We start from the raw sequence: 13968 nt of genomic DNA, 5'->3' as shown, positions 1-13968 counted from the left end.
GCATACAGATGGAGGGGTCAATTCCTTTTAGATCGATAATGGACCAGCCGATAGCCTCTTTATTTTTCTTCAGAACACCAACCAATTGTGCTTCTTGATCCGAGGTCAAGTCTGATGCAATGATCACCAGAAGGATGTCATTAGGTCCTAGGAATGCATACTTGAGTGTGGCCGGAAGTGGCTTTAATTCTAGTGCAGGTGGTGATTCTAATGATGGGGCTGTGGGTGTATTGGCTAATGCAGGCAATGGCTCATACTTGCTTGTCCAATAGGGAGTAGTTTCATCACTTGATGTATCAACTAAAATATTTACTTCTTCACTACCTCCCTCCATATCACAGTCATCCACTCCAAAGTATGTCAAATGGGTGTCTCAAAAATCATGTGCAAAAATCATTGATGTTGCTTCCTCTATAATATCCTCGAATGTATCTATCTCGAAGTAACTATCCATTGATGGTCCCTGGGATGCACTAAACACATTTAATCTCAATTTTTTATTCCTAAATGATACGTCCATGACTCCTGTCCTACAATTAATGCATGCATTTGCCGTAACTAGGAAGGGTCTACCTAAGATAATGAGAATTTGCCTTGGATTGCCACTCAGTTCTATGTCAAGGACTAAAAAATTAATTAAAAAATAGAACTCATATATCTTGATCAAAACATCATCGATCATCCCACGTGGTGTCTTAATTGATCTATCAGCTAACTGTAGAGTGACCGATGTAGGTTTCAATTCTTCGGATCCAAAAAGTTCACAAATCGAGCTAGGTAAAAGGTTCACACTCACCCCTAGATCTAGGAGAGCTTGTTCGATGTGAAGATCTCCTATAATGCAAAAAATGGTAGGGGTACCTGGATCTTTAAGCTTTGGAGGGGTAGCATGCTGGAATACAGAGCTAGCTTGTTCGGTGAGGCATATTTTTTTCGAGAGTTGTGATCGAGATTTACGTTTCTGGATGCACAATTTCTTCAAAAATTGTGTAAGCTGGGACCTGTTTGATTGCATCTAGAAGGGAGAGATTAATTTGGACTTGCTTAAATAATTCCAACATCTCATCAAGTCTTCCTCCTTTCTTATCCACAAGAGTGGAGGCTTTTAGGGCACTCAAAATGGGGCTTTAGGCAAATAAGGTGATCCTGATGCAGTTGGTCCCTTTTCTACTTTTGTGTCCTCCTTGCTTTAGGTGATTTGGGCTTAGTCAGAGGTCTAGGGTCGGTCTCATTGATTTTACTAGTATGTTCAATGACCTTCCCACTTTTGAGAGTCATGAATGATTTGGCATGTTCAGAAAATGTATCTAGAGTATTGGAGCTCTCAACCATGAATTGTCCTCTCGGATTGCTCTCAGATTGGCTAGGTAATTTTTCTCCTTCTCTCCTACTGACTACAGTTGCTAGTTGACTTATTTGGATCTCTAGCTTAGCAATGGATTGCGTGTGGGAGTTAAGGGTCTGGGTGTTGACTTCTGATCGTTTTAATGCTTTTAGAACCTTATCCTCAAAAGCTGAGCTGTGACCAGCAATAGATGGTTGAGGAGTATTTTGAAACTGGTGGTATGGTCCATGTCTATATGTTGGATCCTGATAATTTGGTCTAGGTACAGCAGGGCCAACCACTGGCTGTGATCTCCAGAAAAAATTTGGTGGTTTCTCCAGCCGGGGTTATAAGTGTTCGAATATGGATCATTTCTTGATCTACGAGCTTGTTGGGTTTGAGCTTGCTGGACCTGCTCATGCACAAATTCAAAAAATTGAGGTACGGTTAGACATTCACTAACAAAATGAGTCGGGCTTGCACACAATGCACAAACATCTTGCACTGGATTAGGTAGAATCGAAGAGTGTCCGATATTCAGAAGATGGTCTAATTTTTAGGACAACTCATCTACCTTACTGTGGATATCCATAACATTTTCAATCTGATAGATTCCACTTCTTTTCTGTTGAGATATGGGTTGTTCTCTAGAGGTGGTAAACATGTGATGTAGGGAGTTCTCACTAAGTATTTCAAAGAGCTGCCAAGCCTCGTCCTCACTCTTTAGCATGAATATCCCACCACACGATGCATCGATCATTTATCGGTGTTACTCCGATAGACCATCATAGAAACACTGAACAAGTTGCCATTTGGGGACAGCGTGGTGGGGGCATTTATGAATAAGATTCTTAACCTTTCCATGTCTTATGAAAAAGTTCACCATCCAATTGCAAAAAACTAGTGATGGCTTTTCTAATTTGATTCATTTTTTTAATTGAAAAGTATTTCTTGAGAAATTCTCTCTGAAGATGGTCCCAAATTGAAATAATTATGGAATCTAGAAAGTTTAATCAATGCTTGGCTTTGTCCTTAAGTGAAAAAGAGAACAGTTTCAACCTAAGGGCATCATCGGAGAAGTTTTCGATTTCTACTGTGGAGCATATCTCAAAAAATTCGTCCAAGTGTTTATACGGATCCTCATTCGTCAGTCAATAGAATGATGGAAGCATTTGAATAATGCTGGACTTGATTTCGTATTATACCGCCTCCACAGGAGGAGGCTGGATATATGACGAGTAAGTGTAAGATGAGGGAGTAAAATACTCTCTCAATTATCGTGGTGGGTCAGTCTCTTTTTTGGATCCATGATTTTGATTTGGTTTATTCGAATCATTTTTTCTAGCTCTAGGTCTAATGGGTGTAAAACAGGTTATAATGATCGGCGTCCTCCCAAAAGATCTCATCGAGTTTTAATTTCAACAAGTTTTTTTTTTGAAAGAGAAGAGGAGAGTAAGAGGAGGGAAAAGAATTCTAAAGAAGAAAACCTAAGGAGTTCTAATGCTAAGAAGATAGAGAAAAATTAATTACATTTGATATTTTTAGTCAACAATCAAGTGGTTCAATCAATCCTATCTATAGGTTATCCTAGATCTAGATAGCTCCTAACTGCCAAGGTCACTTTCAAGCACTCCAAGTAGCAGACTAGCCGCTCAACTGACCAGATAAGTGTAAGGTTGGTGGGGGTCCCTCCGTTGCTTTCTTTAGACACCAACTATGTTGGTCAGATTAGCGAACGGAATCAATTAATGAACCACCTTCTTTCGGGACATAATCTCTGAATCACTTTCCTAGATACCAGTTAAACTGACTAACCTGAACCTGATCTAACTTTTAGGGTTCCTTGTCCTACTGAGCTCGAGGATCCTTAAGGGTCAACGTCTAATCGATTTTAATTAAAAATTTAGGTTAATGTAATTACAAGATGGTGATTTATGGGTCAAGGAAGGGTGATGAAATCCCCACCTTATGTTGATTAGGGTTTTGCCCTTAAGATTTTTTTTTTATGAAAATATGCAATGCAAAAGAAAAAGATGTCCAAACATGTTAAGTAAATTTTAAAATTTAATTGATTTATTATATTAGTCAAGTGTTATGTATTATCGTTATATTCTTTTTCTATTATGTTATCTTTTAGTAAAAAAAATAAAAAATAAGTTTTTAAATTAGATTAATTAGATATTAGAAGATCAAGTGAATCTAACTAAATAAAAAGTAAATCATACTAAGATTAAAAAGCAAGTAATATTCTACAAATAAAATAATAAATCAAATCTACCTTTAGGATAATAAATTATTCTAAGCTATAGAAAGCAGTAAATCATTAGAAATAATAAGCAATAATAAATAAGGTAACTACTTAACTATGTGAATAAGGTAATCTCACAGTTAAGAATAAAAGGTAACTACGTAATCCAAATAAAAGGTCAAGAATCTAATCTACTTATGAAGTAAGAAATCACTAATTATATAAAATAGTAAATTATTCTAATCTATAGAAAGTAGTAAATTACTAGGTTATAGGAAGTAAAAATATTTTATACATGTAAATAAAGAAATCTAAATATAAAATAGTAAATCTACCATATACGAAGAGTAATATAAGGCAAAAATTTTGAAAAAGAATACATAAAAGGCAATCAAGCAATCTAAAGTAAGAAATAAAAATCTAAAAAGTAGTAAAAATTTTTTATTTTATAAATTTTTTTTTAAACAATCATGCCAAAAACTCCAGCAATGGAGCCAAAATTTGATGCGTGTCGTAGCACACCAAAATTAACCCTACTCACTACTATGTAGATAGGTGAGTCGGGATCGTATCTGCAGGAATCTTAGTTGATTGTTTTGAAAATATAAAAAAAATAATAAATTATAAAAAAAAACTAAGAAAGAAAAGAAGCATGAAAAATAAAATTATTTTTATTAATCTAATAAAGAAACATACATAAAGAAAAGAAATAAAATTACGATACAAGACAACTAAACCAAGTTGAACTTCTTGCTGCGCCCGATGGTGGATGTGTCTCCTTGAATCTTTCATCTTCCTCCATGCAGACAGCGATAGGATGGCTGGAAGGCTTGATACAGAACTCCAAGAAGAAAGATTGATGGAAGCGGATATGTAACAGAGAAAGGGTAGCGGCACTAGGATTAGAACATTTCCTAGATTTGATGGGATGTGAAAAAGAGATCTATGGAGGAATATATTGTGCTAAGGTTAGTATCTCCCCTAAACTTATGAAGAAGAGGAAGAGGGAGAGAGAAAGAGAGAAGTTTGAAGAGAACTTAGGTGTTGGCTTGATTGAAAAAGAGGGAGGCCTTGAGGTTCTATTTATAGAGTGAGGGGGCTAGGGTTTCATGAAAAGAGAGATGGAAGTATGAATAAGGACCTTTGGATCTTCATATTGATTCTCCTCCGTTGATCAATAAGTCGTGTTCACACTTAGTTCCATTTATCTTTTAATCTGAGCCTTTGATTGGAGAGGTTGCTTCTTGACCCTTGATTTTTAAGTTGGTTCACACTGAAATAAGAGATGATTACTTGGTTCACTCAAATCAGAACCAATTTGAGCCCAAATTGAATCGTATGAACCCAAACTTCCAATTACCTGCAAAATAGACTAGATAGCATTAAATTTTTAATAAAATAATATTAATGATTACAATATTTAGTGCCTCTAGCATCCTAAATTAAGTATTCATCAACAATGTTGTGTATCCTCCCTAGTATTCTTCAATGCAAGCCCAGTGTGTCACTAACAGGTATTCGTATTAGCAAAACTGCAAGATCTTGCCGGAATGAAAGTTTGAAAACCATTCATGAGGTTAACTTTATTCTATCTTTTCAAAAGTTATAAGGCAATTTGAATTATTCATTTTGATGGTGAATTCTAAATTTTTTATGCTAATGGGCAATGTTATCTGCTAATTGAACAATCCTAGGCCACTTAAATGGGTTCAACAACGGCAAACAACTCAAAAGCAAGTCTTGAACTAAAAAACATGGTCCTTCTATCAAGTTGGCCAAGATTGGACCTAGTTATTTGAAGGGAAACGTGGTGGTTTTCTGCATGCATTTTTAAAATTTTTACTGCAGAATATATATAAATTAAATAATTTAATCTACAATGCATACATAGATCAAATCTAAAACTACCATACAGGATCTATGAAATGAACTAATATACATTTATGTAAATCTAAAATCTAAAATTCAGCATACATAGATCTTATCTATATTATACTTAGATCATATCTAAATATGAATTGAGTTCAAAACTCAATACCTGAGCGTGGGTAGTAGATTATCGCATCTAAAATTCATGATAGTTGGTTCTTCATGATGCTCAGCAATTGCACATGCATTTGACCTCCACGAAAATCCATATGAAGCTTTTGTGCTAATCGATCTCTCCGAAAGTGCTAGCTTGCGAAGACACATTTTGTTGGCTGATCTAAGAGGAACATGAAGAAGATGAAGAACAAAAAAACTCTCTCTTTTTCTTTCTAGATTCATGCATCAAATCTTTATAATAGAGATCAAAGAAGAATCCTTTTTTTTTTAATTTTTTTATGCATAAGAGAGAATCTTTCTCTCTTCCTTTCATGCCTTTAAGAAGAACTTTTTTTCTCTAATTTTTTATAATGAAAATCAGATCTAATCTGATTTTTTATGCAAAAAATAACATGAATTTTCATATCCTAAAAAAAATCAAAAAGAAAGATCCAAGAGAAGAACCGTTCTTCTCTTTTCTTCTCCCTTTTTCTCCTTAATCTAGAGCCCTAGGAAGCCCCAAACACCCATCTGATTTTTTTGATATTTTTTTAAATTTTTATATTAAAAATCAGATCTAATCTAATTTTTATACTAGAAAAAAATAAAGAATAAATTAGAGAGAAGAACTCCTCCAAAGTTGCGCACTAAAAGAAGATCCTTTCTTCTTTCTTCTTTTCCTCTTGTTAAGAAGAACTTTTCTTCTTTATTTTTCTGCTGTAAAACCAGCAAAGGAGATCTTCTTTGACACCTAAGAACCAGCAAGCAAAATCATGAAAAATCCCTTCTAAAGAGGCTTGAACTAGGGGCTTCATATAGGAGGACATGGGGCATCCAAGGGTTGGTCGCCCCTTCTCCTAAAAACTTGGCGACAAGGAGGGAGGGGGCGCTATTTTTTTCGAAAGAAATAAGAGGGGGCACGGCTCTTAGTTGGGGCGTGGGTTCTGATGGTGAAAGGAGAGGAGGCATGGAGGATTTAATGTCATATCGGGTTGTTAAGAGTTGATTAAGTCCTAATCTAAATAGGACTCATGATTCTTGGTCTAACTCTAACTAATTCTTGGATCCAATCCTAATCAACTTAGGAATTAATTATAACAAATTAACTAATTAGGTCCTAGCCCAATTAGAAAATCAATTAGATCCTAATCCAATTAGAAAGTTAGTTAGATTAAAACTCCATCTGTGGGAAGCACTTTTTATTCAATAAGGCTTGATCCAATCAAGCCTATTATCCAATGGGATTTGATCCAATCAAACCTAAATCAAATTAAATTGAATCTCATTCAATTAAATTTGATTTGCATCCCTTAAGATCAATTGGAACAAGCCTTAGGATCAATTAAAGCTTGATCCAATCAATCCAAAGAAATCCTAATTGAATCCAATTCAATTAGATTTGATCCAATCCCCATTGCTCAATCAAATTGAGCCAATTAACCATTTCAAATTGTTAATTAATTGTTCCTCTAATTTATCAATCTTTAGTAAATAATTTATTGCAACCTTTGCATAGATTTAATCATCAATCATATTGATAATTAAATCCTTCAACGATTTATAATCGTTGATCAGCCATTTGATCAAACTGGTACTTCTATGTGTGTAACCCCATAGATTCGAATTTAAGTCGGTAGCACAAGAATAATTTTTATACTTATCGATATAACCATCTACTAATAGGACCCAATATCCGGATAGGCTGAATGTATGCTCAGCAACACTCAAGAACTTACGTGGATATAATTATCGTATATTTCATTCCTTTGACTCTCATGCTCAAAGATAACTTAGAGTTAAACTGTCAACCCTAGATGAGTGATCCATATTGTGTTTCAATCTCAAAAATCCTATGACTCCTCACTAGGACTACTCTGTCCAGAATTTTACTGAAGAAACATAGTGATACATCATCTCCAATTTTACTTGGAGCAATCAAGCCCATCTTGACTCGCACTCAGACTTCACAAGTATTTGACTGTACCTAAAAATCTTCCATCACCAAATTAAAAATTTGGATAGTCCGACACCAAAGCACAGTGAGTTGCTTATAAGTCACCGAGGTAATCTCGAGTCAGAGAGACACTTATACTCATATCCTATCAAAACAACCCTTGACAGCATAGTACTTCGAAGTTGGTCACGCTCAGTGAAACGTACTCCTATATTTCACCCATATACCATACCCGTATCTCCACATACCTTGGTTAAGAGGACAACCAACTAATATAGCACACAATGACCTACACTTATATAATTATCATCCTGATAATAATTATATCATTTGATTGCGAGCAGAATTTAAGAACTACATGATAAATCTTCTTTTATCATTTTGAAAGTAGCTCTAAGGACTTCATCATAACACATGAGTTCTATTTAGGAAGATGTGTTCTTTATGATGAATCTGTCAGATAATATTTATCAATTTATAATTCATATATATCATGGAGTGCAATCATCTACAACCTAAATGATTGACTTTAGAATACATTTTCCAATAACTCCCACTTGGACTAAAGCCAATCAGATCGGTATCAAATATCCGTCTTCCATTTGTGATCATCGAACTCCTTAGATCCGATTGCTCTAGTCAATGGGTTGGCCAAGTTCTCCTTTCAGTCGATCTTCTTAAAGTTGACTTTACCTCAATCTTTTCAGATAAGATGATTGCAATGCAGAAAGTATTTGGTTCTTAGATAAAACATCAGTTCTTCAGCTTGAACTATGGCTCCAATGTTACTGTCAATACAGAAGGACCAGACCATCAATGGAAGGTGCCACTTCAAGCTCGCTGATGAACTTTCATAACCAAACAACTTCTTTGTCAGCATCAAATATCGCAAAGAACTCCGTATCGCAAACAAAATTGGCTACTAAATACCGCATGGAACCTTTTCAGCATATCGCTCCTTTTAGGGTAAAAACATAACCTGACATAATTTTGTCATTTCAATTCGACTAGAAACTGGAATCAATATTTCGTGAATTTTAAGTCAGATTCTCCACAAATGAGCTATTGGTCCTTAGTATTTCATAAATAGTTAAGGATGGTTCTCATAACATTCCAAATCTTTATGAAGAACAGAGATACAATCAAGCTTTTATTCCCTGTAATGTAGGGATATCATTTTCGATTAAGAAAACTTCATCTCAAACAATACGAAGAATACTATTACAGAACTATTAGTCCATTTGTACATATAAAATTCTGCTTCATTCTCAACAAAGCCATACATTCAAAACATACGTTTCAACTCCGAAAGCTTGATTCAATCCAAATGGACTTGAGGATTGCCAAAAAAAAATATCTCGTCATAGTCAATACTATAATTTTGATGAAATCTCTTAGCAACCAGACAGAATTAATAGATCTCTACCTTTTCGTGTGCACCTTTTATCCATCTAAAATCCACTTACACCCTATGGGTCTTACCCCTTCAGATGAATCAACGAATGTCCATACATCATCGATCTTCATAGACTTTATTTCAGATTTAATGGCTCCAAGCTACTTCTCAAAGTTAGATCCCTGTATAACATCCGTATGGGAGATTAAATCCCCACCTCGAATCTAAAAACTGAAGTATCTGTCTGACTGACATGGTACTCTACTGTATCTCCTCAAGGATGCCTTTACATCAGGCTTCGAATTTAATCTAATTAAATCTGGTTCTGTTGGTTTATATGTCAGAGTCAGTTTTTCTACCTATCAAGCTTCACCAAGCTTATTCTTAACAACATGAGTTCCTTCACCAAAAAACTTTTTTTTCAAAAAGCATATCTTAAAATTCACGAATATCCAATGTCCATTAAGAAGATAAAAGAATATCCTTAATTTCTTTGGGATATCCTAAAATAATATTTATCAGATCAAAATCTAAGTTAGTCAGTCTGTGAATATTTCACATAAATCCGACACCACAAACTCAAGGGAAGAGAGCATTGAATTACCCAAGTCCATATCTCATATGAAAATTTGGTGATCGATTTGCTCGGAATGTTCTTGAGTGCATATCAAGTACTCTATTGCATAACCTCAGACAAACCAGCAAATCCATAGTGGACTGAACTATATCTAACAAAGTTTGATTTCTTTTTTCAGATATCCTTTTAAATTGTGGTGTCCCAAGAGATGTCCATTGAGAGAGAATCCAATTCTCTTCTGGATATGTCTAAAACTTACTATAAAGATATTCACTTCATCAGTCTAACCGATGAGTTCTAATATTATTTGCAGTTTATTTTTCTACCTCATTATAGAATCATTTGAACATTTTAAATAATTCGAACTTGTGCTTTACAAGCAAAACACACCCATACCAAGATAGATCGTCTAAAATTTTAATGCAGTAAAGCCCTCTTCTGGCACTTATGTTCATGAGTACAAATACATCAATATGTATCAAACTCAAAATATTACTGGCTCATTCACCCTTTCCAATAAAAGAAAGTCAATTATGCCAAAGATAGACTTTAGTGACATTATCTAATCTAAGGTGCTAGTTAGATGTGCATATTACACTAACAAGCTATGGTACTAGGTATATACCATTTTAACTTGTCCACTCATTATTGTAGTATCATTCACAATGATATCACAATAATCATTCTTATTGACACCATCAATAAGATTGAACAATAGTGATAATCACTTAAAATGACATCATCAAGATTGAAAATAAGCTCGATGATTCCTAATGTTAGGATTGGAATAGACTTCCATCTCTTACATTCAGGAGTCTCTTGCTGTTTTCAAACCTTCTACTATCTTGAAGTCTTTGCAACTATCTGCAAATATGACTTACACTGTCGGTATCCAATACCCAAATAGTAGTATCACTAATAGAGAAATTTCAAGAAATTATCATATAACTATCTCGACTAGCAACCATTTGTTGATTTTTCTTTTAGGCCTATTTGGGTTAGCCTTAGACTTCTTGATCAATTTAGCCAAAAAACTATGCTTAACTTCTAATACTGCCTATCAAAGTTACGTCCGATAACATTGTCACTGTCTAACAGTGGACAGAGCGAAAATATTCTAACCATTTCTGAAAAGAGAATAGATGACCTATTAGTATATGAACTATTTTAAGCATAAAGACTTGAATTTTAATCTAAAGATTTCTCACTATTTTATACGAATTGATAGCCTCTACCTCCAATTCAAAAAATTACTTTAATTCCTTAGCGAGTACTAGAATCCACATAGACTGCAAACAGGCCCGAAAAGGCTCGGCCAATTTGTGTGCATCGATGGATAGATTCTCATTCAATTATTTCTTCAAATAATTTTTAGTAATTAGTTTCGCCCCAGATTTTATTTCAGCAGACGATGGATCTCTACTGAAAGTACCGGTTAGGTCCAACCATTAATATGAACCTACTAAGTGATTCTAAATAATGAATGATCAGATCCGAATATGGCTCGACCAACCCAACCAATCATCAGATAGTACAACAGAGTCATCATATGATGAATGATAATTTCATCATTCAGAGAAACACCGGATGGTGCCTGCAATGTCAATCAAAAATAATGGACCCATTACCATTCACCTTAATGGAAGGCTATGATCTAGTTATCCCCATAACTAGCTTATTTTATAGACCTAATAATTTAGAAGATTTGGTTAATATATTTTATAAGATATCGATCGACCTACAAGTCATAAATCCTCCCACCGACTTCACCAAGTCATAAAAAAGATTAGAAACTAGCTGGTCCAACCAGCAAGTCGTAAATCCTCCACTGACTTCACCAAGTCATGAGAAAGACTAGAGACAAGTCGGTCCAGGATACCTAAATCAATCATACTGATTAACCTTAACGATATGGGTCAACTGAAATCATTCAGTGATCTAATCAGCCTAATGACTCGGGTTCAACTACTGAGCCACAATCAAGGTCCATATAGTTTAATCAAAAATATAAACTCACCTTCTATAACTATTGTGTTTGATCTAGAGTATTCTTGACCTAATCTAATTCAACTATTGGTTAGATCAAATTAACTATCTTTTTAGTCCATTAAGTCTTTGATTTTTAACCATAGATCTAACCCAATTAAAAGGACCTGATTTGAGCTAACCCATGCCCACATTTTATGCAATATCATTAGATCTTTAATCATAATTATAGATCTAAAATATTTTTTAATTCTCAATTAAGTGTAGCATTAACATGGGTTAAAGTTATTAATTGAAACCATTTCAATTTTGTAAAATAATTTTACATCATTTTTATCCAAAATCTTTTTGTTCTGAAAACTAGGTCAGCTCACCCCTGAACTGAGTCAGCTCACTTCAGTGGGTCGACTAAGTCTGATACTTGATCGACTAACTGATCATGAACAGTAACCATTATTTTCGATCTGAGACAACTGGATCAACTCAGTCAGCACTGAGCCAACTAAGCCAGGAGACTGGGTCGACTCAGTTCAAAACTGAGTCAGCTCAGTTGACATGCCAACAGGTATCATATAGTTTTAGATCGAAAATTCTCATATAAACTAAAATAAAATTAATCATAATGAACTTTTAAATCATATCTAAATATTTTATGATTCTAAATTTTATTTTTCATGATTAAAATAATTTTAATCATATAGATTAGATATTTTACTTTTCATATAACTCAAGCTTTGTACCACATACAATAAATCTTAGGATTTCAACATTTAGAATTTTATAGAAAAATAAGTTCTTTCTTTCGTATTTTTTTTTATTAGATTAAATCACATAGCATCCCCACACGCCATAAGAGCATCCTATCGAATATGAAGAGAGAACTTTTAAATCTTTCTTGCTCCTATGACCGGAAGGCTTGGTGATCAACCCAATCTAAGTACTTGCTAATCAGATCATCTAATCTACTAACATATCATATATACAAAAATTTATATCTAATTTAAATTATTTTAGATCTAATTTTTATATTAGATCATATCTAAAATTGGATCATAACACATCTCATATATTACAAAAATTAAATTTCAAATCTACATGCATATACGTTCATGTCATAACGAACTTTGGCTCTAAAATTATTTGAAGGAAGCATGATGATTTTGTGCATGCATTTTTAAAATTTTTACAGCGAAACATATATAGATTAAATAATTAATATACAATACATGCATAGATCAAATTTAAAATTACTATACAAAATCTATGACATAAACTAATATGCATGTATGTAAATCTGAAATCTAAAATTCAGCATACATAGATCTTATCTATATTATATTTAGATCATATCTAAATATGAATTGAGTTCAAAACTCGATACCTAAGTGCAGATAGTAGATCACCACATCCAAAATCTGTGGTAGTTGATTCTTCATGATGCTCAGCAACCACACACGCATCTTGCCTCTATAGGTATCCATACGAAGCCTTTATACTGATCGATCTCTCTGAGAGTGCTAGCTCGTGAAGATACCTTTTGTTGGTTGATGTAAGAAGAACATGAAGAAGATGAAGAACAAGGAGATCTTCTTCTTTCTTTCTGGATCCACATATCAAATCTACGATAGAGATCAAAAGAAAAACTCTTTCTTCTCAATTCTCCCACGCACAAGAGAGAACCTCTCTTCCTTTTATGCCTTTAAGAAGAATTTTTTTTCTCTAATTTTTCATGATAAAAATCAGATCTAATATGATTTCTCATACAGAAAATAATATGGACTCTCATGCCCTAGGAAAACCAAAAAGAAAGATCCAAAAGACCTTTTTCTCTTTGATCTAGAGCCCTAAGAAGTCCCAAACACCCAATCTGATTTTTTTAATATTTTTTCTCTAAATTATCATGTTAAAAATTAGATCTAATCTGATTTTTATACTTGAAAAAAATAAAGAATAAATCAGAGAGAACTTCTCCCAGACTACATACTAAAAATAAGACCCTTTCTTCTTTCTTCTCTTCCTCTTGTTAGGAAGAACTTTTCTTCCTTATTTTTCTACTGTAAAACCAGCAAAGGAGATCCTCTTTGATGCCTAAGAACCAGCAAGCAAAGCCATGAAAAATTCCTTCCAAAGGGGCTTGAACTAGGGGCTTCATGTAGGAGGATATAGGGCGTCCAATGGTGATAAGGAGAGAGGGGGCACTATTTTTTTTGGAAGAAACAAGAGAGGGCATGGCTCTTAGTTGGGGTGTGGGTTCTCACGGTGAAAGGAGAGGAGGCGTGGAGGATTTAATGCCATATGGAGTTGTTAAGAGTTAGTTAAGTCCTAGTCTAAATAGGACTCATGATTCTTAGTCCAACTCTAACTAATTCTTGAACCCAATCCTAACCAACTTAGAAATTAGTTATAACAAATTAACTAATTAGATCCTAGCACAATTAGAAAATCAATTAGAACCTAA

The sequence above is a fragment of the Elaeis guineensis genome, chromosome 8 (assembly GCF_000442705.2).
Source record: "Elaeis guineensis isolate ETL-2024a chromosome 8, EG11, whole genome shotgun sequence".
In the NCBI taxonomy this organism is placed as follows: Eukaryota; Viridiplantae; Streptophyta; class Magnoliopsida; order Arecales; family Arecaceae; genus Elaeis; species Elaeis guineensis.
Note: the sequence above shows the minus strand (reverse complement) of the source record.